Genomic DNA, 25837 nt, shown 5'->3' on the forward strand with positions numbered 1-25837 from the left:
GCCTTTTTCTCGAAGTATCTCCAGAGTGGCCTTTTCCCTGTTTAAGACACAGAGACAGAGTGTGACTGCCCCGCAGCTGGAGCACTCATGTTTGAAACGGCAACCATTTCCAAACCTGCGCGCCACTTGCGCCACAAAATTGTCGTCCTGGAGCCACGCCTGACCACCCCATACACCCTCCGAGCCTCCCTAATGGCATCCAGGTAGCAAAAGAGCGTCGAGCATCTCTCGGGATGGTTCTCACCAATCACACTCACTAAAATAGCGAACGCCTGTAGCCAGTTAACAAAGGAGCGGGGAATAAGGCGGTAACAACGCTTTCCTTCCTCCTCCTTTTTTGACTCATCTGGTTTAACCCGGTCCAAGTTGAACTTCTCAAGCGGCAGCAAGGAAAAAAATATCCACATACTCATCCCTCCATATTTTATCCCCCACCTCAGGTTTGAGATGCGCTCCCAAAGGGCCCTCAGAGCATACCTACACCTCACACTTGGCTGCGTCAGCCAAGAGAACAGTGTCTGGAACCTTACTCGATTCCTTCGCTGTATTGGCCTTGTCGGAAACTGACGACCCAGCCTGGGCCCCTGCCACCACCCCCCCTGCCGTACCCATAATCCCGTCTGCTACAGACCATGTAAGAGGGGAGGACAAGGCCCCCGACCCCATCTGGCCAGGTACCCAACCGGAAACTGGGGAAGCAGTGTTTGTACTTACCTAGAACCATTGTACTAGTGTGCGCAATCCCGTCAAGAGGTGCTGTAAATCAGCGCCCGAACCTGACGCAACAGACGCCCGGGCCTATGAGTGAGGTGCAGATGCCCCCCACCCCCATGCCCAAAAGACCACCCAACACTGCCTGCAAAAAAGAGAGGGGGTTAGTAATGGACTCACCAGGCTGCACAGAAGAGGATCCCGCAGCCGTATGTCCTGAATCCTCCGCCGATGAACGATCGGCACTTTGCCATCGTCTGACCTGGACAGCTCACCCTCGGATCTGTTGAATGCTGCATCTGTAGCTGGCCTGGCCCTGGCCATCTCCTCCCCATATTCAGGTGTCTCACATCAGACCCAATAATGACCAACTGAGAAATGCATCCCAGCTTAGTCTCTCTATAAATTTATGACAGCTTATGGGGTGGCGCAGACAGGGGCAAGGCGCAGACATCATGGCTCTGTCCTGAGCGGCTCTGTCACGAGTGATGCGCAGTTTCACCGACGCAGTTTAACAAAAGCAGGATAACTAAAGCTGCATGAACAACAGGAACTCTGCTCCACTCTGCAAGACGACAAGCAAACCACCTTTGAAATTTATTTTATATTAGGTTAGTTTCCCACTCTCTATCCACTAACATGCTCCTTATTCTCTTCCTTCTCACATTGGTGTCTTCTATCCTCAAATTATCTTTACTCTACCCCTCATCTCTTCCCTGCAGCATGCACATATCACCCTCACTCCTACCCTCTCCCTACTATGGCACCCATCATCTCCTGCAGTTGCTGCACCCACATGCTGACATAAACACCAGGGCCACTAGACACGTGCGCTCATGCACATCCCACTCCCACCTTGCCTTCCTCACCCTCCTCCTTCTCCTAGTCTCAGGTGACATTTCTCCTAATCCTGGTCCGTCATTTTCCAAATGCAAGCCTCATATCCAATACCCCTCCCCCTCTGGCAACCACCGCAATCCACTCAGTTTAATTTCTATCCCCCTGCTTCCTCAAAGCAGCCCACCAATCTCATGTGCGCTTTGGAACGCCCGCTCCATCTGTAACAAGCTAACATCTGTACATGACCTCTTCATCTCTCATGGCTTGAACATACTCGCCATAACAGAAACCTGGCTTCAAAATTTTGACTTAGCTTCTCCTGCTGCCCTCTCCCATGGTGGTCTCCATTGGACTCACTCCTCCAGACCCAACAGACAGAAAGGAGGTGGAGTTGGCTTCCTTCTGTCCCCACAAAGCACCTTCCAAGTCCTTCCTGTCCCTCCCTCTCTATCCCTCTCTTCTTTCGAGATGCACTGTATTTGTCTGTTTTCTCCCATTTCTCTGAGGATTGCAGCAATTTGTAGGCCTCCAGGACCGGTATTGCGCTTTCTTGATGACTTTGCTGCCTGGCTACCCTACTTTCTCTCCTCTGAAATACCCACCATTATTCTTGGTGACTTTAACATTCCTGTCAATGTTAACAGCCCAACTACAGCTAAACTTCTTAACTTAACCTCATCTTTTGACCTAACCCAATGGACACATACTTCCACTCACTCCAATGGTAATACCCTTGACCTTGTATTCTCCCATCTCTGCAACCCTGGCAACCTCACCAATACCCCCTTTCCTCTATCTGATCACAACCTCATTACTTTGACTGTATCCTTGCCTCCAACCACCCATCCCTCCAAGCAGCAAACAATTACTTGTAGAAACCTTCGCCACTTTAACCCTTCTCTTCTCTATTCCGCTACTGACCACCTATATGGCATAATCTCTCCCCTGTCCTGTCCTGACCTGGCCACTTCTGTCTACAACAGTTCACTCTCATCATCACTAGATGCACTTGCTCCTCTAACCACACGCAGAATTAGGCCCCGACCGTTACAACCCTGGCAAACTGACAACACTAGAAATCTCAAGAGACATTGCCGTGCTCTTGAACGACTGTGGCGTAAAACCAAATGCCTGCAAGACTTCACCCTATATAAATCTGCCCTTCTAAAATACAATTCATGCCTCCATGCTGCCAAACAAGCCTACTTTGTCTCTCTTATTAATTCCTTGTCATCCAGTCCCCGTCGGCTCTTCTCAACCTTTAACTCTCTGCTTCATCCACCACCCCCTCTACCCACTAACTCACTCACTGCCCAAGAGATTGCCAATCACTTCAAAGACAAGATCGATGCAATTCGTGAGGACATCTCCACTGTGCGTACGTCTTCCCCACCCATCATACCTTGCCCAGCAGCACATTCAACACTCTCCTCTTTTGAATTGGCTACTACGGAAGAGGTTACAAAAATTTTCTCGGATGCCCACCTAACCAATTGTCCCTTGGATCCTGTTCGCTCACAACTACTACGGTCACCCTCTTCTTCTATCTTATGCTCCCTCACCCACATCTTCAATCTCTCCCTTTCTAGTGGCATTTTCCCCTCCCCTCTAAAACATGCACAGATCACTCCCATTCTTAAAAAGCCCTCACTGGACCCTACCGACCTGAACAACTTAAGACCCATCTCATTACTCCCATTCACCTCTAAACTTCTAGAACGCTTAGTCTACAACCGTCTTAGCTCCTACCTCAATGAAAATAACCTTCTTGACCCCTTACAGTCTGGCTTTCGCTCGCAGCACTCCACGGAAACTACCTTACTAAAACTCACTAACGATTTACTAACTGCTAAAACCAACAGCCAGTACTCCATACTCCTACTACTTGACCTCTCTGCGGCCTTTGATACTGTTGACCACCCGCTCCTTCTCAATAAACTACATTCCCTTGGCCTCCGAGATTCTGCTCTATCCTGGTTCTCTGGCTATTTATCACAGCGCTCCTTCAGTGTCACCTACAACTCTGTCTCCTCCTCTCCATTGCCCCTTTCTGTGGGGGTCCCCCAAGGCTCGGTTCTTGGACCCCTTCTCTTCTCTATCTACACCTCCTCCCTTGGTCACTTAATAACTGCCCACGGCTTCCAATACCACTTATACGCTGATGACACCCAAATCTATCTGTCTACTCCTCACCTCACTCCTTCAGTCTCCTCTCGCATTACTAACTTACTAACTGACATATCAGCATGGATGTCGCACCACTTCCTTAAACTAAATCTCTCTAAAACTGAGCTATTAATATTCCCCCCCGCCCGTGCTCCCCTCCATGACTTTTCCATCAAAATCAACAATGCAACATCAGTTCCTCCCCTCACGCCAGGGTACTAGGTGTAATCCTAGACTCTGACTTGTCATTTCAGCCTCAAATCCAATCGCTGTCAAAAGTTTGTAGAATTCACCTCTGTAACATCTCTAAAATTCGCCCTTTTTTAACAAATGAAACCACCAAGCTCCTCATTCACTCCCTTGTTATCTCTCGCCTTGACTATTGCAACTCCCTTCTCATTGGCTTACCTCTCCATAGGCTATCCCCTCTTCAGTCTATCATGAATGCTGCTGCCAGACTTATCCACCTTACCAACCGCTCAGTGTCTGCCAACCCTCTACTTCAATCCCTACACTGGCTCCCAATCACCCAGCGAATTAAATTCAAAATTCTAACCACAACATACAAAGCCATTCACAACTCTGCCCCAAGCTACATCACTAATCTTGTCTCCAAATATCACCCAAATCGACCTCTCCGCTCTTCTCAAGACCTCCTGCTTTCAAGCTCTCTCATTTCCTCCTCCCATGCTCGTCTCCAGGATTTCTCCAGAGCCTCTCCCATCCTCTGGAACTCGCTACCTCCATCTATCCGGCTATCCCCTACTCTTGCTACCTTCAGGCAATCCCTGAAAACTCATCTCTTCAGGAAAGCCTATCACGTCTCCAACTAATCTCCTACCACTTCCAACAGCTCATTCCCCACAGTTACAACCTTTTGTACCACCTGCCCCACCCTATTAGATTGTAAGCTCTTCTGAGCAGGGCCCTCTTAAACCTATTGTATTGTATTGTATTATAACTGTATTGTCTCCCTTTTTATATTGTAAAGCACTGCGTAAACTGTTGGCGCTATATAAGTCCTGAATAATAATAATAATAATCCAGCCGACCAGCAACAGAAGGGACATCGTTCGCGGATGCACCAGCCCCGGGATTGCCTGTCTCAGCACCCAGGCCGTGCTGCGCTCCCGATCCAGCAGTGCCATTCAAGCAGGGGGCCTTCTTGCCTGCAGTTCTCCGCGCTGCCCGGGGGGGGCGTGAGTGGCTCCGCCCATGATCTGAGAACCCATCCATCTTGTTGAGGAAGATGGCCGCCAGCCGCTCATGACAACTGGTCAGTGTCCGACAAGCGATCTCTCCCGCGCCGGGCCGTCTCCCTGACCGGAGCATCACCAGGAGATGCAGCCGCATGTTCCTGCCTCCCGCGACGTGCAGGCGGGACGGGGGGAAGCCGCACCGCGGTTCCTGCCTGAAGAGCTCCGCCTCCAATGGGGATTCCTCCCAGCGTGACACCAGCCGTCTGGGTGGATAGCTGTGCCGATGATCCTGGAGGGTCCCTTGTAGGGGGGCTCCCATGTTGGCGCTGAGCTCGGGGGAGGAGGGGAGAAAAAAGCGCTCCGGAGGCCGAGACCTCCGAGCATGCTGGCCCCCAGACTCTCCTGCTGCCGCATTCTCCCCTCGTGACAAAGAGGCGATCTGCTGTTGCAGCCAGGCAGTGGCCTTGGATGCATCAGCTGCTCTAAGTTGGGCCAGGAAACCATCCATCTCGGCCATGGGTATTCACAGGCCTAAAAACTAAAGGCAGGCAGGAGTGGAAAAGCTAGTTTTTCGTCTGGTGACCTCTGACTGACCATCGGACACTTAACCCTCCCTGACTATACTGCAGAAATTTTCTGGCCACCCCCACTACACTAACCAACTAAACCCCAGGTTAACTCTTAAGTAACCTGCTTGCCCTGCTACCCTGTCATGCCAGCCCTGCGCCTACTCCTGCATCTTCTCTTTATATATAGGTATATTCATATATAGAAAAGGTAACATAATTATTTTAATTACAAGCCTTTTTAAAGGATTACAATGGCCCATGGTGTTAAAAAGCCTTTATAGCAGCCCGTGAGTGATAACCTGGGTGATAACCTCTGGTTAGGCTAACCAACCTGGATGAAGATACTGGTAATTGGTTCCTAGGGAAAACATAAGTGCTATTTATACTTTGCTGTTCATTAACAACCCATAGCTAAATTTCACCAATTCAAGATGCCCTGATAAGTGTGAAAGATTTTGGAATCTTGGATCAATTCCTGTAGTTCCAGTCATTATACAATGTAGAAAACAGTAATGTGTCCAATTAATTGATAATGGAGGATGGGTTACTGTACTCATGGTTTATTGTTAACAAAATGACAGTCTCTTGAAAGCTCACCCCCATCCTGACCTTTGCTAGTCTCCTTGATCACTCCTGGGCCCTCAGATAATGCTCAGCATTTCCAGGTATGGGAATGCTTGTTACTCTTATACCCTGTACACACGGTCAGACATTGATCGGACATTCCAACTAAAAAATCCATGGATTTTTCCGACGGATGTTGGCTCAAACTTGTCTTGCATACACACGGTCACACAAAGTTGTCAGAAAATCCAATCGTTCTGAATGCGGTGACGTTAAACACGTACGTCGGGACAGTAGCCAATAGCTTTCGTCTCTTAATTTATTCTGAGCATGCGTGGCACTTTGTGCGTCGGATTTGTGTACACACGATCAAAATTTCCGACAACGGACTTTGTTGTCGGAAAATTTTATAGCAAGCTCTCAAACTTTGTGTGTCGGAAATTCCTATGGAAAATGTGTGATGGAGCCCACAGACGGTCGGAATTTCCGACAAGGTCCTATCACACATTTTCCATCAGAAAATCCTATCGTGTGTACAGGGCATTAGGATGCAGCGCTCAGGCCTGAGCAGCCAATCACTAGTCTCTAACACTGTCAAGTAAGTTCTTTTCAATAAATAAGGAAAAAAATCTTGCGAGCCACAACGATCAAATGCCAATAAAGTGATAATACCCAGCTGCAGGCGCAGATCACGTTTCATAAGCCGTGCAAACTGATATAAAGAAAAAATATATGCGCTGCGCTAGAGTAAACTAAATCAATATGTTATCTCTTGAGTATAAGATATATGCAAATTAACCCTCTCTGTGTCATTCAAATAGTGATAAACAAAAACAAAAACGTATGTATAAATTCATTGTGGTCCCAGAGTCTGGAGGAACACACGGCTCCCCAAATCATCACCGACTGTGGAAACTTCACATTGGGCTTCATGCAACTTGCATTCTGTGCCTCTCCACTCTACCTCCAGACTCTGGGACCACGATTTCCAAATGAAATGCAAAATTTGCGAGGACTCTGGACCACTGAGCAACAGTCCAGTCCTTTTTTTCTTAGCCCAGCTGCATTGAACCAAGCTGGAGATCGGTACCTGTTAATCAGTACAGAGGCCAGGGGTGGCTCCAAATTGTGTTTTGACTCAGTGTAACAGCTGGGTCACACGCTCTGAGGTGAGCACAATAACCTAGGAGGGCCACTGAAGTACACCGGAGCATGGTTTGCAGCACCAAGGATTTCATGAGCATGTTGGGTAACACCATTTATGGACACACCAATTTGATGTTGATTTTTAGGATCTTTCACCCATCACTTTTTGATTGTTTATCAGGACTGTTTATTATTATCATTATGGAGCACTAAGCACTTTGTGTATCTGTTTACGCACTTTAAATATTTGGCAATATTCTATATGCACATTGCACTTTAAAATCATCTTATTTATATGAATTTATACATACGTTTTTGTTTTTGTTTATCACTATTTGAATGACACAGAGAGGGTTAATTTGCTTATATCTTATACTCAAGAGATAACGAGTTCTTTTCAACACCTTTTTAGTGTTAGGTTAGTGAAACCCTGTTAGAATGTATGTAAAGTTTTGTACTGCGATCTGTGTTCCGTTAGGGAGCTTTTAACGGAGGAGTAGGACCAAAGCTCTAGGTCTCAGGAGTGCACTTAGTTCTGCATTTCTGTGACCCATATTCAGCCAATAGCAGCTAAAGTCTACTGACAGCTGACATCACTCAGCCGGTCCAGACTCTGGAGGGATCCCAATTTTAATGTCGGGATTCACCCACATGTCTGTACCAGCAGCTGGCTCAGCCTCTCAGTGCACCACTGGGAGACTGAGACAGCCTCCTGTGAGCGACGGAGGGGCAGAGCAGAGAGCCGGCTCTCTGCTCACTGAAGACCGAGAACTGAGAGATCAGTGGTCTTTGAACACTCATTTCTTGATCTTAGAGGCATGGGGAGGGGGAGAGATGCGGCATAGGATCAGTGTTGCATCCACCTTGGTGAGTATGTGTGTTTGTTGTCTTTAATTCCTGCACTTCTCTTATAATTTATTTTCTGTCCTAGGTAGCACCAAAATCTGGGAGAGAATGTGAAAAGACTATTCACAATGGTAATAGGCATTTAACCTTCAATTCTGGCACCAATCAACAAAACATGTGAAGGAAAATAATGGGGTCACAAAGAGCTTTAAAAACCTGACAGAGGTAGTAACCCTTTCTTACTCTATCCAAAACGAAAGTCTCTTTCAGATAGGTGGTCGGAAGGCGGTATAAATGGGCTGCTAAGCTGTGGTTTTACCACCTCTGGCTACCTACCAAACTGTAAAATAACAGCCAGACGGGCTGCTTTGCTTCACGGCTGCTGCATTTTATTTTTAATACATTTTATTAGTTTAAAAAAAAGGTGCAAAAAAATTACAATATTGTAAGGAAGCTAAAATCACAAAGTACATACCTGTAAAAATATAGTAACATTTATATAAATAATGACTAGGGTAAGTCTTATACTTGCATTAAAGCAGAAAGCAGCTAAAATATTAAGAATAATAGATATATAAAGGGCATATCTTTATAATTTTCTAGTAGAATAGGAATGGGAGGGGGGAGCTGGACAGAAACATCAAGATGAGGAGCATTAATGTGGATATATAAAAACTATCAGTATATCATAAACGTAGTTAAAAATGCAGAGTTTGACAGGGCATTATAGGGGTAAATCATGCGGTGAGGAGATGATAAAATGCCACCTCACTGCCTGTCAAATGCCCTCCGAAAAGCAATCTGAATGCAGAATGATGAGCTCTATTTTGTTGCGTGCTTGTTCAATAAAGCTGTGTGGTGATACATTTTTTCAAAGCAGCCACACATATTCAAAGCACCTTTCACACTTATGCGGTGCGGTTTTGCCCATACCACGTGTGCGGTGCAGTGAACCCATGGGTTTGGTGCGGATTAGCTGTGCTTTCCCATTGACCTCTATTATGTCCCATGGCTTTGATGCACTTTTTGAAAGCAAACCTAAAGCCCTGCATGCAGGAGTTTTGCTGTGCTTTCAGAAATGCACCAAAACCGCAGGACATAATATGGCATAGGTGTGCACACAGGGTGTGCCGGGTGTGCCTAAACACACCCTAATCACCTTGTGCGTAGTAGCATTATCACTCTGTGTGCAGGCGGGAGATGGCAAAGATCTCCCTCTTATCGGCTCTGCCATAAGAGAAGAGCTTACGCACTTCTCTTTCACTGTGCTGGCAGGGAGATCAATGTGACGGGGTCATATATCTGTAGACACTCACACATGCATGTGTGTTTGAACTTTGGGGTGTACACCCTAATGCAATAGGCTGCGCACGCCTATGCTCTATGGCAGTGGTCTCCAAACTGTGGCCCAGGGGCCAGATGCGGCCCTCTGCTTGCCTTTTTACGGACCTCGATGCTCTATTCCTCCCACTGATGCGGGACACTGATTCTACCTACTGACATCAACAATGGGGCACTATTCCTCCCAAAGATACCAACAATGGGGCACTATTCCTCTCAATGATACCAACAATGGGGCACAATTCCTCCCAATGTGTTAGGTACCTTTTCTGAGGCAAAGATGCTGAGAGAGGCTCCCCTTGCGGCTAAGTGCAGTATACCCCTGAAGGTGGTACAGGAGGTATAAGGCTCAAAGAAGCACGGGTTGCCAGCAGGTTGAGGAGGCTTGAGCTGATGATCACTTGGAGACTTTGCTTGAGAAGACAACAAGGAGTATGCTGGACACTTAGTAAAAGCCTGGCTGAGGGTAAAACGCAGGAGAGCATATTGGAGGCTGTGGTGAGGCCAGCTGAGGGTCAATCACAGGTAAGTAATAAGCAAAGTCCGTGAGCCAAGCCGGGGGTCAAACACTGGTAATCAGGCAGGTACAAGTATAGCAAAGTCCGTGAGCCAAGATGGGGGTCAAACACTTATAATCAGGCAGGTGCAAGTATCAGGACAGGAGGCAAGCCACGGTCACAACAGGAATCACTTGAAAGTATAACATAGGTTCAGGAACAGGGAAAAGTTGAAGACAATCCAGCAACTTGGGTCAGACAGAGGAAGCCTTATATAGGCCAGCAGGGGGAACCATCTGTCACATGATGCACCTATGGCGCCCGTTTCTTCTACTGGCAAGATTGCCAGTACTTCCACGGCCTATTCCCAGACACTATTTCTCTGACACAATAATACCAACAATGGGGCACTATTCCTCCCAATGATACCACGATGGGGCACTATTCCTCTCAATATTACCAACAATGGGGCAATATTTCTCCCAATGATATCAACGATGGAGCACTGTTCCTTTCAATAATACCAACGATGGGCCACTATTCCTCCCCCAATGTTTACTCCCATTGATTCCAGGAAAATTTCTGCTCCCACTGGCAACGGTACGGCACCATAAAGTCTGAAGGCAAATAAACTGGCACTTTGTTTAGAAAGTTTGGAGACCCCTGCTCTATGGGAAAGCACAGCTAACCCCCACCAAACCCATGGGTACATTGAACGTGCGGTATGGGCATTATACATGGGGCCCAAGTCTTCGCAGTCAGTTGAATCCTCTGATATATCTTACTGCACTTTGCCCATTGGCTTACTGAATAAGCCGACAAATTAAAACTCTAGCTAGTAGCTAAGAGAGTTGCATATAGGCACACGTTATAATAAATATAAAATGCTCTCTTCTGTGCTTTAAATATACTATATTTCCAACAAGGTGACCTTATTTTTAAAATATGAAAATTCTTTTTTGTATATTGATGGAAAGAAATGCATGTTTCGATTTACGTGTACAAAAACAAAAACCACAGCTTAGGTTATGAATATATAACAGTGTATTAAACTTGCAGACTCCATTCATGGTTAGTGACCTTATTTCTTATGAGAGAAGAGATCGAGCACTGCTGAATGTATTACCTTACATTCCGTAATTAGTAACAAGTTAACCACTCATCCAGCTGGCTGGCAGAATTAAATCAATACATTAAATATAAATAGCAAAATAATATTTTTTTTCTTGATTTATTAATGGCGTATAGAAAATTCTCCTATTTTAAATTCAAATAGAAATGGAGAGTTGTGCTCTTAGTAGTGTTTATTGGAAAATCCATTGGGGATGACAAGATGTTCTTGTAATAGCTACAACACACTGGCACATTCACACAATTGCCTGCGTTGGGTTAGTATTACAGGTATAAGACTATTAAGCCCAATTCCAGGCATAGAGAAAAAAAATGACCTTTGCAGTAGAGCCCCCCACAATGCATGTGTTAAATACTTGTTAAGTCTAACTCTAGCAGGCTCCCTCCATCTATGCAACTGGCCCCCTGAAGCCTCCTCTCTAAGGCACAGTTAAACACTTATAGCTAATAGTGCTGCATTATACTTGATGACGCTAAGTGGCTGCCCACAGGCCAGAGCGACAAGAAAAAGAGAGCTGGAGAGAGGAATACGGTAAGAAATACAGCCTCTTCCTCAACACCCTAAAGTTAATGAACATTTAACCCTTGTAGCGCAGGGGGCCCACTGCAATGATTTTTTTTATTTTTTATTACGGAGTAACCCCTTGTCTACCAAGGTACATTTATAAATGGCATGGTAAACAAGGGACTTAAAGTGGTTGTAACCCTAAAAAAATATCATGATCCTTTAAAGCAGGATATACAGCATAGTGCTTGTGCTGTGTCATTTGTCCCTCTCTCTGTTCTAAAAAACCTGGTTGATCCTGCCTGTTCCTATGTCTCCCTTAGTGTACTGACCATGATAATCGTGGCTGCTTATCCATTATTACCTTGGTCAGGTTACATGCCTCTGTCATCCCGCTTCTCTCCTCTCTCCCACTCCCTCCTTGCCTGTCAGCTTAAAAGTCTGTGTGTGATCCATCTTCTTCCCGCCCCTCCCGCCACTATAGCTGTAACATTACTACTGGGAAATCCTGTAATCCCCTCTCTTACAGGAAGATATAATGTTCAGTATCTGTGTTTTTTTTAATTACTCCGCAAAATACCTTATTTACTGTGTGCTGGGCGCTCACGTGACCTCTCACCTTTCTCCTCCCGACTGATGTCAGCTGGGATAGTCGGCCCCTCCCGCTGTAGTGCTCGGAGCGGGGAAGGAGAGCACCGGCAGGTCACGTCAGTACCCAGGGGCGCTGTAAAATAAGATCTTTTGCGCAATAATAAAGGAAAAAAAACACAGATACTGCACATTGTATCATCCTGTAAGAGAGGGGATTAAAGGATTTCTCAGTAGTGACTTTACAACCACTTTAAAGCATGCTCATGGCCTGATACTGACTTTAGCAGCAGGTGAAGGGCTTTCGGGTAAAAGTGATTGTGCAGCACCTGGTTCCTTGGCTCTCCCATTCCTCTGAGGAGTCCAAGACAACGTGAACCTGCTCTTATAGTTAGAGCAGGAGGTGATCAGGGAACTCCTGTTCCCAGATCACCCCTGTGACTAATCAACCCAGAAGCAATGTGTATTACGTCACTTCTGGGTTCACAGTTGTCATTCCTTGGCTACTATAGTAGCTAATTAAAGTGATTTTTATATCATCCCCTCTGTCAGATAAAAAGCTGTATCCTAATGCCTATGCTTTATAAAATAAAAAGCTGATTTCTACCTGTTTTCACAGCATCTCCTAGCGATCACGTGACTCCAGGCTCTCTGCTCTCCCCGTCTGCACAGGCTTTTTATCTGACAGAGGGGATGATATAAAGATGAGATAGTTTTGAAGAAGCAGGGAGAGGAGCAGAGCAGTGCTAGTGAGAGCTAACAGGCAGGGAGGGGGGAGGATGACAGAGGGAGACAGAGAAGAGCTACAGATAGCTGCGGATGACGGAAGCACATACTCTGAGCCCTGATATATCGTGGTCAGCATACAGAGGGGAGGGTAGAATCTGGCAGGATCAGCCAGGTATTTCAGGTGTTACAGGGGGCCAATTGACACAGAACAAGCACTGTGCTGTATAACATGCTTTAAGGGTACAGGATCCATTTTTTGGGGGGTTAACAAACACTTTAAGCATGATCTATGCTTGATTAGCTACAGTAGAGGGCAGGGGGGAGATTGGGGGTTAAATAGACCCCTGATGTCCCCATTAAAAGGATCTGTAACCTGTCCAATGCTATCACATAGGGAGCATGTTAGCCTCTTTGTGATATCGATAAAGTTGAATAAATAAAACAATTAAAAAAAAATGTAAAAAATGATATAAAATAAATAAATCTAATTTAAAAAAATTAATTAAAGCACTCCTATCACCCTGTACACACCCCAATTAAAATGCACAATGTAAGGCTAACATGTCTATTTAAACATAAATTGCTCAACACATGTAAGGTATTGTTGCAAATGTAGGATTGAGGGCCATAAGTCACAGTTATCTCTTAACTGATCACCTGTATTGTCTTTTAAAGTGTTGCCTAAGGAGATTGTTGGGTACCATCCTTTTTGTGATTTCATGGCGGATTTTAAGGCTCAACATGTTTGATATCTATATACTTGAGTTACTTGGGGTTGATTTACTGAAGACAAATAGACTGTGCACTTTGCAAGTGTAATTGCACTCATTTTCCCCAGAGCTTAGTGAATAAGGTTGAATCTTCACTTTGTAAAGAATACCCAGGTGTAAAGAAAAAAAAGTAAATCAACGCTACAGTATAGTTGAAGTCTAATACCAGCCTCCTTTCTGCCTATCCTTGGAAGCCCAACCCCAACATGATTCAATTGAAAATATTTTTTATACATACCCTTTTCATATATCTTCCTGGCGGTCACACAATGTGTAGGGTCTTCATTCACCTCTTCTCCTGTGATTGGTGGTCCTCAATAATGCAGAAAGTGTCACTGATGTAATGATGCAGTTTTACTCCTTGCAACATCGTAGGGCGCCTAGACGACATACCTCTAACAGGTGGTTTAAATGACAACCTGGGCTCTCAGGAAGTTGGTTGGATGACACTGGATCTCATTCAACTCAGAATAGGACTGTTACTAGACCTTGGAGAGTCTTTGGGGGACAGTGACAGAGAGGGGGTGTGTATTGCAGATGGAACTGCATGTTTTAATTTTCAAAACAGCTGGGATACCTATTAAAAAAATACTGGTGTTGGACTTCAGGTATATTTCTATGCTTCCTTCTATGCTAGTTGCCTTGAAAACAGCATAGGCTGAAACCTATAAGTCATAATGCACTGAATGCCAAAGCTAAGCCATTTATAACAAATGTATGAATAAAATATAGAAGTTCAGACATGCAAATGTAATATGTCTCTACTCACACTGAACGGTGGATTTTAATTACTTACCAGTGGAGATAAAACTCCAAGTTCAGGGTAAGGGTCATTATGATAAAGATTAACTCAGTCTTGTTGGTCTTTGTCGGGAGTATGTGTACAAATGATGATGAAGTCCCATGTGTGCTCATTAGCAGGAGAGCAGGTAGTATGTAATATGGCTGGATTAATGCAGTTACTGAACCCAACAGGTTTCCAAAGTCACGGGAATAAATAGATCGTTCTAGTCATATATTAAACTGTAATATAATGTCTGTACAATGGGCCCAAATTAAAATACAGAATGCTCATAAATAAGATTCATTGAAGAGTGAAGCCAATTTTTTTTTTTTTTTGGTAGTTTCATTTATTCCTGTTCTGTACATTTCTGCCTGAAGGGCCCATATTGCTTCATTTACATTTTAAAGGGAACTATTACAGCTGAGACTCCCATCGATGAGGTGTCTAACTCCCAGAAGCAGTGGTACTTCCTTGATGGCAGCATCAGAGAGAGGTACAGTGCCCCAATAGGGAAGAGCGCGCAGGGGGGTGGACTCATCATTCTGTCGCTGCTCTTTGCTTGTCTAGTTAGTTAGCTGGTGTCAGCAGCGTGTAAACTATCCTGTTCTTTGACAGCTGCTGGTCTCATTCCAAAATCCTGGTTTTGGCTACAATGCATCCCTGTCTATCTGTCCACCTGCAAGGTTATTGATGTGGTCAGTCTCTGGGTGGAGAACAAACCTAATTTAAGCCAGCCAAACCTGCAGTCTCAAGCTTGTGATAGCATGTGTAATCTGTGCTCAAGCTCTCTGTCAGTCTGTTCTGCTCTGCTGTTTGGATTCCCCTGTTTATGATCAGATATATCGACTATTCTCTGAATTCTGCCTGCCTTTTGACTACGGATTGGACGCTGACTACTCTGAACCTAGCCTGCTTTGTACCTGGACTCTGATTGTACCACTCTGCCTGTCTGCCAACCACAAGTACCTGTTTGCTTTGCTCAGTTTGCGCCTGCTCCATCGTGGTGGCCAGGGACTATGGCATCGTGTATAAGACCTTGGGGCAACTGAATACCGGTAGTCCTGCTTGCCTTATGGGAAAGGGGGCTGCTGTAGGTGAAGAACACAGAAACTAGCCTCAGTGTCTGACCACCTGCATTATGTCAGAAACCATGAATCAGACCAAGACAGAAGTACAGGTAAATCACACTGGTTTAATAATAAAAGTAAATAGAACAAACGTAGTCAAAACATAGCCAAAATTTGGTAACTGGAACAGATAGTCAGACAAGCCAGAAAGTCAGGAAGCCAGGGAACAGCGTAGTGGAACAGCAAGCAGGATCTGGAGCCAGAAGGAATGTCAGCCAAGCAAGTCTTTAACAGGAACGCAGATAGTCTCTGTGATGTTGACCAAGGTGAAGGCAGAGATCTTCTGGGCTGGACGGCTTATGTAGGCAGGAACTTAGATGTAAGGCAACCCCAGGGAACACGTCACAGACATCAAAAGATTAAGTACTCTTACCAGATCTTGTAGGACATATCTGCCGTATAGCAGTACGTCTGTTAGAGCTTGTGGAGGTGACCTCCCGTGGAATCCGCCCGGGTGTTGTCCCTTAGGTCGCGATCTCCGATATGGAAGGGTTGTCACGGGTGGAAATTAACCGCTCACTCGCACACTCTCCAATTCAGGAACCAAAAGGTCAAAAGGAACCAGTTGAGAATGGAGTCATGGAGCAAAAAAGAAAAAGGCTCCACATGGCGTAGGTCAAAAATTAAGGATTTTAACGAATAAAAGCCTTTACAGAGTAAAAAGTGATCGCAAGTAAATAAAATGGTGGCAACGTGGGAAGCTGAAACGCCCTACGCGTTTTGACTGAAAAGCCTTCAACAGGGGCCCCAATTACTTTTAGGTTTTTTCTATTAGTTTACAGATTTATACTTGTTCCATACATGATTCTAGTTTTTGTTTGGGACTCTAGCGCTGCACTTGTTTTACATACATGTTGGTGTGACTTGGTTTGTTTGTGTGTCAGCTGCTGTTCACTTTATTGATAATTTTTTTGGGTCAGCGCAGCACTTCCTGTATCACTATTCGCTTTGGAATTGACCTCTGTATGAAACAGCAGGTCAAAACAAGCAGTAAAGAGAAAAGCTCCTTAATTCCACCCACATCGAAAGGAATTGAGATCTTGTAGATTCAATCAATAGCCATCCTTACAAAAGATATGACCAATGCCTCTCAAAGCTATAAAAACAAAGGATCTATTGCTCTCCATTTATTGATTGAAAAATATATGTAGCAGCTACTCACATTAAGATAATAGAAAAGTGGCATATACACACATATAATCAATCCTCAAGTATGGAGATCGGGGATAGCATTCACAATAAAGCACACCACCCCTCGCTCATCCAAGCTGAGTTGTTGAGTATGATGAAATCACAGCCTTCGTTCTGCCCTTACGCGTTATGGCCCTGGGTGGGAACTTTTTCAAAGGGTGTGATAGGAAGCTAATGTTTGTGGTCATGATGCTGATGCATTTTCACTCCTCTATATATATATATATATATATATATATATATATATATATATATATATATATATATACATATATGTATACATATATGTATATATATATATATATATATGTGTATATATATATATATATATATATATATATATATATATATATATATATATATACACCAATAGGTATATAAGTGGACCTTTGGGCAGGGGTGGAGATCATGGCTGGGTTTGGTACCTGAAATGCTGCTTCATAATGTACCTAATAAAGGAAGACATCTGCTAGTACATACTGCATTTTAATAAAGCCTTGTTGAAAATATTACATAATCAGTTTTCGATGACATATTCTCTGTGGCTCTAGTCTTATAGGTATCGAGGCAGGTGAATTAAAGCTAAGCTTTTTCTCATTTTTATTGCCATGCAAACCTTGTTTAAACTCATTTAAAAAAATGCATGCTTTTAGGAGTCTTAAAAAATTATTTTTTATTTTTTTTGGTAATTGTAAACCATTTAAGTTAGCCGAACAAAACATAAAAGTAAATCTAAAACCTACAGTATGTTTCAGCAGCCATTAGACCGCTAGATAGAAAACTGTAATGCAGGAATTACTGCATTAACCGCCTGAAAAACATTTAAATGCACATTAACTGCTGAGACTGTAAAACAGCTCTATCCATTTCCAGTGGTTTCCCATTGACTTCCATGCTGTTTTCATCAGAGTGACTCCAGGAGATGCTAACTGCGAAAGCCTAAAAGGAGCTATCAGGAGTCAGTGTACAGTATTAGGACACTGCTCAATTAGTGGCGAGTTCCTTGTTGTACTAGTCTTGGGACTTCCTGTTTGTTTCAGGGAAGGAGGAAGGCATGGAGACAGAAAGCCGTTTGTTAGGCAAGCGTTCAGGAGCAAACCTCCAGACACCGCAGTGTGCACGCTTATTTCAAGGGGTAATGCTAAAACTAAGCAGCCAAACAATAAAGAAATGGGAACATCTGCAGTCATATAATTCACCAATAATATAGACTAACTATACAGCTTTTTAATAATCTTCATGCTGTGTTTCTAAACGGTGTAACAATTTGCTTCAGGTCCTATGGAGCAAATCGTAAAACTGTTTAAGGTTAATTTTTACGCTTTTTTTTAATCTTTTGTGTTTTACATCTTAGCATGCATTCTGGCTCATTTAAAAGGAACCAGTTACAGTACATACACTGATCAGCCATACCGTTATGACCACCCATCTAATATTGAGTAAGTCCTCATTTTGACACCAACACTGCCCTGACCCATCAAGGTACGGACACCACTAAACCTCTGAAGGTATGCTGTATCTGGCACCAAGCCAGCGGTAGCAGATCCGTTAGGTCCTGTAAATTGTAACTTGGGGCCTCCATGGATCAGACTTATTTTTCCAGCACATCCCACAGATGCTTGATTGGATTGAAATCTGGAGAATTTAGAGGACAAGTCAACTTCTCAAACTCATTGTTGTGTTCCTCGAACCATTATTGAACCATTTTTGCAGTGTATCAGAGCACATTATCCTGCTGAAAGAGGCCACTGCCATAAGGGAATACCGTTTCCATAAAGGGGTGTCCTTGGTCAGCAACAATGTTTTGGTAGGTAGTACATGTCATTTAACATCCACATGAATAGTAGGACTCAAGGTTTCCAAGCAGAACATTGTCCAAAGCATCACACTGCTTCCCCCAGCGTACCTTCTTCCCATATTATCTCCTAGTTCCATCTCTTCCCCACGCACGCACCTGGCCATGCACATGATGTGAAAGAAAACGTGATTCATCAAACCAGGTGACCTTCTTCCATGGCTCCGTGCTCCAGTTCTGATGCTCATGTGCCCTTTTGGCTGTGGACATGGGTTAGCATGGGCACCCTAACCAGTCTGCAGCTATGCAGGCCCATACACAACAATCTGTGATACCAATTTTTCTGCTTTCAACACATCAGCTTCAGGGACAAAATGTTTACTTGCCTCTTAATATATCTACCCACGTAATGAGCTAATCAATGTTATTCACTTAACCTGTCAGTGGTCATAAAGTAATGGCTGATCGGTGTATACTCTAGTTTATCATCAGACTATATGAATCTTTTGCCTTTTCCTAAAGATTTTCATAGAGATGAACAACGATGAGTTTCAGAGATTTTTAAAATTTTTTTTTGGAAATTCACTACTTTATTGTAGAAAAGCCATGGAGGAGATGCAGAGAGTCGGCATTAGCAGGAATCAATTTCCAGGTAGATCGTTCACTGCGCTGTCCAATACTCACAGCTCTGATGAATGTAGTACAGAGGGAGGGACCATATCACAACTCTAATGATGGTACTGTGTGGCGCGGAGCTGTGCCACAGCTCTGATGAAGGTACTAGAGAGGGCAGACTATGTCAAAGCTCTGATGAAGATCCTGTACAGGGTGGAGCCATGTCACTGCTCTGATGAAGGTACTATAGAGGGTGGAGCCATGTCACAGCTCTGATGAGGGTACTAGAGAGGGCAGACTATGTCAAAGCTCTGATGAAGATCCTGTACAGGGTGGAGCCATGTCACTGCTCTGATGAAGGTACTATAGAGGGTGGAGCCATGTCACAGCTCTGATGAGGGTACTAGAGAGGGGGGAGTAGTGTCACAGCTCTGATGAAGATACTATAGAAGATGGACCTGTGTCACAGCTGTGAAGTAGGTATTATAAAGGGCGGACCCATGTCACAGCTCTGAAGAAGGTGCTATAGAGGGCGGAGCCTATAGAGGGTGTGTGACATCACACCAAGATCAGTGAGATTAAATGCTATCCCTATTAAAAATGGTGCTGTTTACATCTGGGGAAACTGGAAGTGATGTATACATGTAGCTTCCGGTTTCCTATATCATAGAGGCGATCAGAGCCATTTCAATCTCTGATTTACTTTATAATCAACCATCAGATCTATAATTGGCCATTAGGATTGCTTTTTCAAGAAAGCCGACCATCAGCTCTAAAAAACAATACCGGGATGATGCCTGCAGCTGTGGGCATCATCCAGGTATAACCACTTAGTGATGTACCGGTATGTTGCTGTAGCTGAAGTGGACAATTTAAAAAAAAAACAATGAGAGTGTCTACTTAAAGCAAAATTGAAGTCTCACATTTTTATCTCTTTATAGCCGTGTGATCTATTTTTCTTAGGCGATTCCTTAAAATATTTTACTTTCTCTCAGTAAGAAAAGGTTGCTTCTTGCCTTCCCACTCTATTGCTCTAGGCTGGCAAAGTTGAGTAACAGCCACTCCCCTCAGTACCTCTCCAAACTTGAATTTCAGAGGAAGAAAGGGGGCGTGTCTGACCAGGTCTGTTACTGAGACATATTTAATGAATGCACTAGGTCTAACTGTGGGATGTATTGAACTGCACAGTCATATTTAAACCCACTGCAGAACTGCTGTAACTGGAAACTGGAGGAAAGACTAAAATAATTGAATTTGTTAGAGCAAAGTCTATCTGACAGCATGCCCAATTCTGTGACTTCTGTGGCTTTAACTCTTTTACTTCCACCAACGTAGAAACTACATCACTGGCAGAGGGAGGTTTTACACACAATCCCGGTAACCACCAGGACTTTGTGTAAATCTGGCAAGCTGACTGTCAGCTGTCAAATGGAAGTGAGTGAGCCCCTCTGCAGCCACCTGATAGCATGGTGAGACTGAGATACCTGGTAGAGAGACCATCCATTCGTTCGTCTCCCCTTCCTGTTTCTGACCTGGAAAAAAATTGATTTCTGGGTCCCTATGTCACTTTGTAATGCAGTGCAATCTGCGCTACACTTGATCCACTGGAGGATGGGTGAGATATTATGGGTCTCTGGTGTCTCGTGAAAGAAAATCTGTCACCCAAAAAAAATTTTTTGTTCCCTATGTGATGATAAAAAAAAGTAATACAAATGTAAAAGAAAAGTTACACCCAAGCACTTAAAATCCCCCCCAAAACATTTTTTTAGAGGCCCCTTACCCCCACATACATGCATGTACGAATGTAAATACATGTGTCTGGGCACCTACACATGAAAATGTCAATTGCAATACACATTTTACATATATTACCGTGCATGTCAGAGTGAGTGCAATAATCCTAGGCCCACTATACATGACTAGCTCTAAACTGATGACCTGTGAGGGCTTTCAAAGTGTTGCCTAGAAAAATATAGGGTACTGAAGCCTGTTGCTGTTTCACAGGCGCACACAATTTTAAAGTTTGACATATTGGGTATCTAATTAATTGGTGCAACTTCATCTTTTATACTGTATTTTGCCACAATTGGGTAATATATTGCGTGTATGTGCCCTAAAAATTCACTTTAGTCAATCTTTACAGAAATTTTGCTGAAGAATGCCATCATGGCTCTGGCAGTAAAAGGGTTAATTGTTTTGGAGTGTGCCTTTTATTTGGATTTGCAGGGTGGTGATTATCTCTAAACATAGTTGCATAGGTATACAGTTAGGCCCCTTTCACACTGAGGGACCGATCGTGTCCGCTTGTCAGTATTTCAGGGGAACCCGATCGGACCATCCATAGCTCTCTATGGAGCGGCGGATGTCAGCAGACATGTGTCCACTGACACCCGCCGACATCCGTTCCAATCTGACCCACTAAAAACAGATGGATGGGGATCCGTTCCCCATCCATCTGGCAGATCAGATGACAGTCGGATAGAAATGGACAGGCAGTCCATTTTCATCTTACCACCCTATAGAGAAGAGTGGGCTTTGTCCGTGTCTGCATAGCGGAGCGGACAGGACCTGTCATCCGCCTGCTCAGCGGGGATCATCAGACAGATCCCTTGCTGAGCAGGCGGATCCGCTTGGTGGAGTCTGCTGTCTCTGCAAGGAGCCTTATGCGATCACAATCATAAATTCTGCCAGCAAAAGTCGGATGTGAGCTTTTGGTCAGAAATTCCAACCATGTGTATGCTCCAATCGGACTTTTGCTGGCAGAATTCCAGCCAGCAAAATATTGAGAGCAGGTTCTCTATTTTTCGGCCGGAAAAAGTTCCTATCCGATCCGAAAATGCGTTCGTGTATGCAATTTGGACGCGCAAAAAATCACGCATGCTTGAAAACAATTCGACACTTGCTCGGAAGCATTGAACTTAATTTTCTCGGCTCGTCGTAGTGTTGTACGTCACCGCGTTCTTAACAGACGAAAGTTCAGAGAACTTTTGTGTGACCGTATGTATGCAAGGCAAGCTTGAATGGAATTCCGTCTGAAAAACCATCCAAGTTTTTTCTGACGGAAATTCCACGGCATTAGTCTCATTGAAAAAAGACACAAGCCCATCTATTTCAATGAATAAAAGGGAAAAAATATACACACTTATATACACAATCCTATACCCACAGTTGATCCAGAGAAAGGCAAAAAACAGCAAAGCATGACCAATTTGCTCCAGCAGGGAGAAAAATTCCTTCCCGATCCACAAGATATTCCCTGCATCAACTTTACCTATATATGTTAGTATCCAATTATATTATGTACTTTTAGGAAAGAATCCAGGCCTTTTTTAAAGCAATCTACTGAGCTGGCGAGAGCCACCTCTGGAGAGAGTCTATTTTACATTTTCACAGCTCTTACTGTGAAGAAACCTTTAAAGGAAAAGAGATTTCATCCCCAAATACATAGACATAAAGAGTGCCCCTTTGTCCTCTACGATGACCCCAAAGTGAATAACTCACCACCAAGTTCACTATATGGACCCCTTATGTATTTATACATGCTGATCATATCCCCCCTTAATCTCCTCTTTTCAAGAGAGAATACATTCAGTTCCTCTAATCTTTCCTCATAGCTGAGCTCCTCCATGCCTCTTATCAGTTTGGTTGCCCTTCTCTGCACTTTCTCCAGTTACCCGATATCCTTTTTGTAAACTGGTGCCCAAAACTGAACTCCATATTCCAGATGAGGTCTTAGTAATGATTTGTAAAGGAGTAAAATGATATCAACCTCGTAAGTCCCCATGATGGGGAAAAATGGGATAAAATAAACTGAGTACTGACCACATCACCTTAAAGAGGAAGTAAACCCCTGATGGTTTTACTTCCTCTATTTTCCCCTGCAAAGTTAAAGCATAATGGGCTAGTATGTATCACATACTAACCCATTATGTGGCACTTACCTGCAAATGAAGCCTACGCTTTTCCTGCTGGTGGCCGCATCCATCTTCGCCCCTCTTCCTTCCTGGGCCACATTCTCTGTGACTGGCCCGATGTGCGTGATGTCACTCCCGCGCATGTGCGAGAGAGCCATCAGTCACAGCACTTGCTGACATCATTGGCGCAGTGTACAGCAAATATCTCCTAAATGGCGCATGTTTATGAGATATTTACAGTACCTATAGGTAAGCCCTATTATAGGCTTACCTATAGGTACAAGTGACACAGAGAGGTTTACAACCACTTTTATAATTATTATTTATCCATGAGTTGTATTGAAGTTGATTGGCTTTATGTATTAAAACATTTGTGTTATATACCGGGGGTAATCAATGTACAACAGGTCACAAGGGCATAAAGATTTACATTATTCCAAAATTAATATCATACTCTTACTTTTTTCTTTGTCTTAAGTGATGCCACACAACTATGTTCTGCCTTTGGAAGGCAATGGCGTACTAAGCATTGCAAGCAGGCTTTCTAGAATATTGTAGAAAACAAAAAAAGTCAAATGATGATAACATAATTATACATTAATTTGCATTAGACAAAGGGGGATAATTGCAGTTTAATGCAGACGGGGAAGGGTCACATAATATGCCCATTGAGTTGAAGCATGCAAATTATGTATGCACAAAAACAATTAGCACAAATTCATTTCTCAATGACATCTTAGTTCAGTTTTGAAACAACACATTTAATTCAGCTACAAAGAGACACTGTTTTTTTGTGTTGCCTTTCACACCTTGAAAGAGCAGGTAACCATGACAGAGCCCCAAGCTGTTTAGAAGAGCAACTTCCTAAGATTTTCCTGTAGCACTGTTTGACTTATGCCTGGGGCTGTCTATGTAAGTTTAGGTAGACAGAAATACGGTGGCTTGAGAGCATGGAAGCACTTTCTTTGATATGACAGACTGAGAATAAGAATTGATAGTAGGTCAGATTTAGAGGGCTGAACTCCTGAATTTGATCCTATAACCTTAACAGCTTTTTAAAATGGATTTTGTGTAACTCATAGGCAATTTATATACATTCGAAAAATTCCAACCACAATTATGTAAATAATTGTGATATACACATTGTCAAATACAGTAATGTAATAAAACAAATTATCCGCAACATTAAAGTCCATGTGTGTTATAGTATAGCCAAACACTGTTCTCCTATTTTTGGTGATAATATTCAGATCCTGCAAATATTGTGTTTCACCAAGTGAAAATAAATATATCTACATTCACCAGAACCTTTTGGCCACCAGCTGACCATCAAGCAGAAAAATAACCAGCTACACTTCTCAATAGAGCAAATGTTCACTTCTCCGGCAAACTTCTCTCTCCTCTCTCCCACTCTGGTGTCCGTTTATGAAGCAGTGATCAGCGGTGATCCCGAGGATCACCGCTGATCACAGTCCATAAACAGTTTATGAAACAGTGATAATCGGGGGAGAACATGTTTGAACTTGTTCTCCCGCCGATTATCTCTACACGCGGAAAATTCTCATGAATGACACAGTAACAGCCAGTTTATGAAGCGGTGATCTCACCGCTTCACTGGCGATCTGAGTCAGAATTCACACTCCCAGGTTCACCAGCTCAGAGGTGGTGAATCGGGGAGTGAAGAGGAAATCTGGGGGGATCTGAGGGGGAAGGAGGAAGATTTTTAACTTCCTTATGCCTCGTTCAGACCCCCCAACACTGTAAGCATGTCCCCCTGTTATATTTATGTGTATACATATATATACATATATACAAAAAAAATAACCAGCTACACTTCTCAATAGAGCAAATGTTCACTTCTCCGGCAAACTTCTCTCTCCTCTCTCCCACTCTGGTGTCCGTTTATGAAGCAGTGATCAGCGGTGATCCCGAGGATCACCGCTGATCACAGTCCATAAACAGTTTATGAAACAGTGATAATCGGGGGAGAACATGTTTGAACTTGTTCTCCCGCCGATTATCTCTACACGCGGAAAATTCTCATGAATGACACAGTAACAGCCAGTTTATGAAGCGGTGATCTCACCGCTTCACTGGCGATCTGAGTCAGAATTCACACTCCCAGGTTCACCAGCTCAGAGGTGGTGAATCGGGGAGTGAAGAGGAAATCTGGGGGGATCTGAGGGGGAAGGAGGAAGATTTTTAACTTCCTTATGCCTCGTTCAGACCCCCCAACACTGTAAGCATGTCCCCCTGTTATATTTATGTGTATACATATATATACATATAATGTGTATATGTATATATATATAATGTGTGTGTATATACATGTATATATAATGTGTGTGTGTGTATACATATGTATATAATGTAGGGGGACTCATTATTTTATTAACATTAATCGTCTGTGTATTGAGCGGTGATAATTTATCACCGCTTAATAAACTGACATCTCTGTATTTCTGGTGCTGTAATCTCATAAAGTCTCACGAGATTCCAGTATCAGGGGCCGTTCTCCACTGTTTGAAGCATTTGTAGATCTCTTCACTCCTCCGAAGGTGAAGCGATCTACAAAGCTTCATAAACAGGCACACAGAGGAGAAAGATCTTCACTGTGAATGCCGGAGAACGAAGCAGTGAATAGATTTCACTGCTTCATAAACGGACACCTCTATGCCATTACCATAATAAAAGCTCAAGGAGGGACCACAAGAGAGTAGCATATAGTGTAGTATGTTTTAATAAGGTAAAAGACATATATAAAGTAATGCAGATGCACTCACATTTTAGCAGTAAAAAGCATGCATTC

General features: G+C 43.6%; 1 protein-coding gene and 1 non-coding gene across 4 annotated transcripts in view; both read left to right on the plus strand.

Moving 5' to 3' along the window:
* The window catches only part of AGBL4 (AGBL carboxypeptidase 4), a 3151866-nt gene that overhangs the window by 612431 nt on the left and 2513598 nt on the right, over positions 1-25837 (plus strand). The window lies entirely within an intron of this gene.
* LOC141104030 (U5 spliceosomal RNA) lies at positions 18972-19082 on the plus strand. The gene has a single exon (XR_012235419.1). It is a non-coding gene; the product is annotated as a U5 spliceosomal RNA (small nuclear RNA).

This window comes from Aquarana catesbeiana, linkage group LG07, assembly GCF_042186555.1.
Source record: "Aquarana catesbeiana isolate 2022-GZ linkage group LG07, ASM4218655v1, whole genome shotgun sequence".
In the NCBI taxonomy this organism is placed as follows: Eukaryota; Metazoa; Chordata; class Amphibia; order Anura; family Ranidae; genus Aquarana; species Aquarana catesbeiana.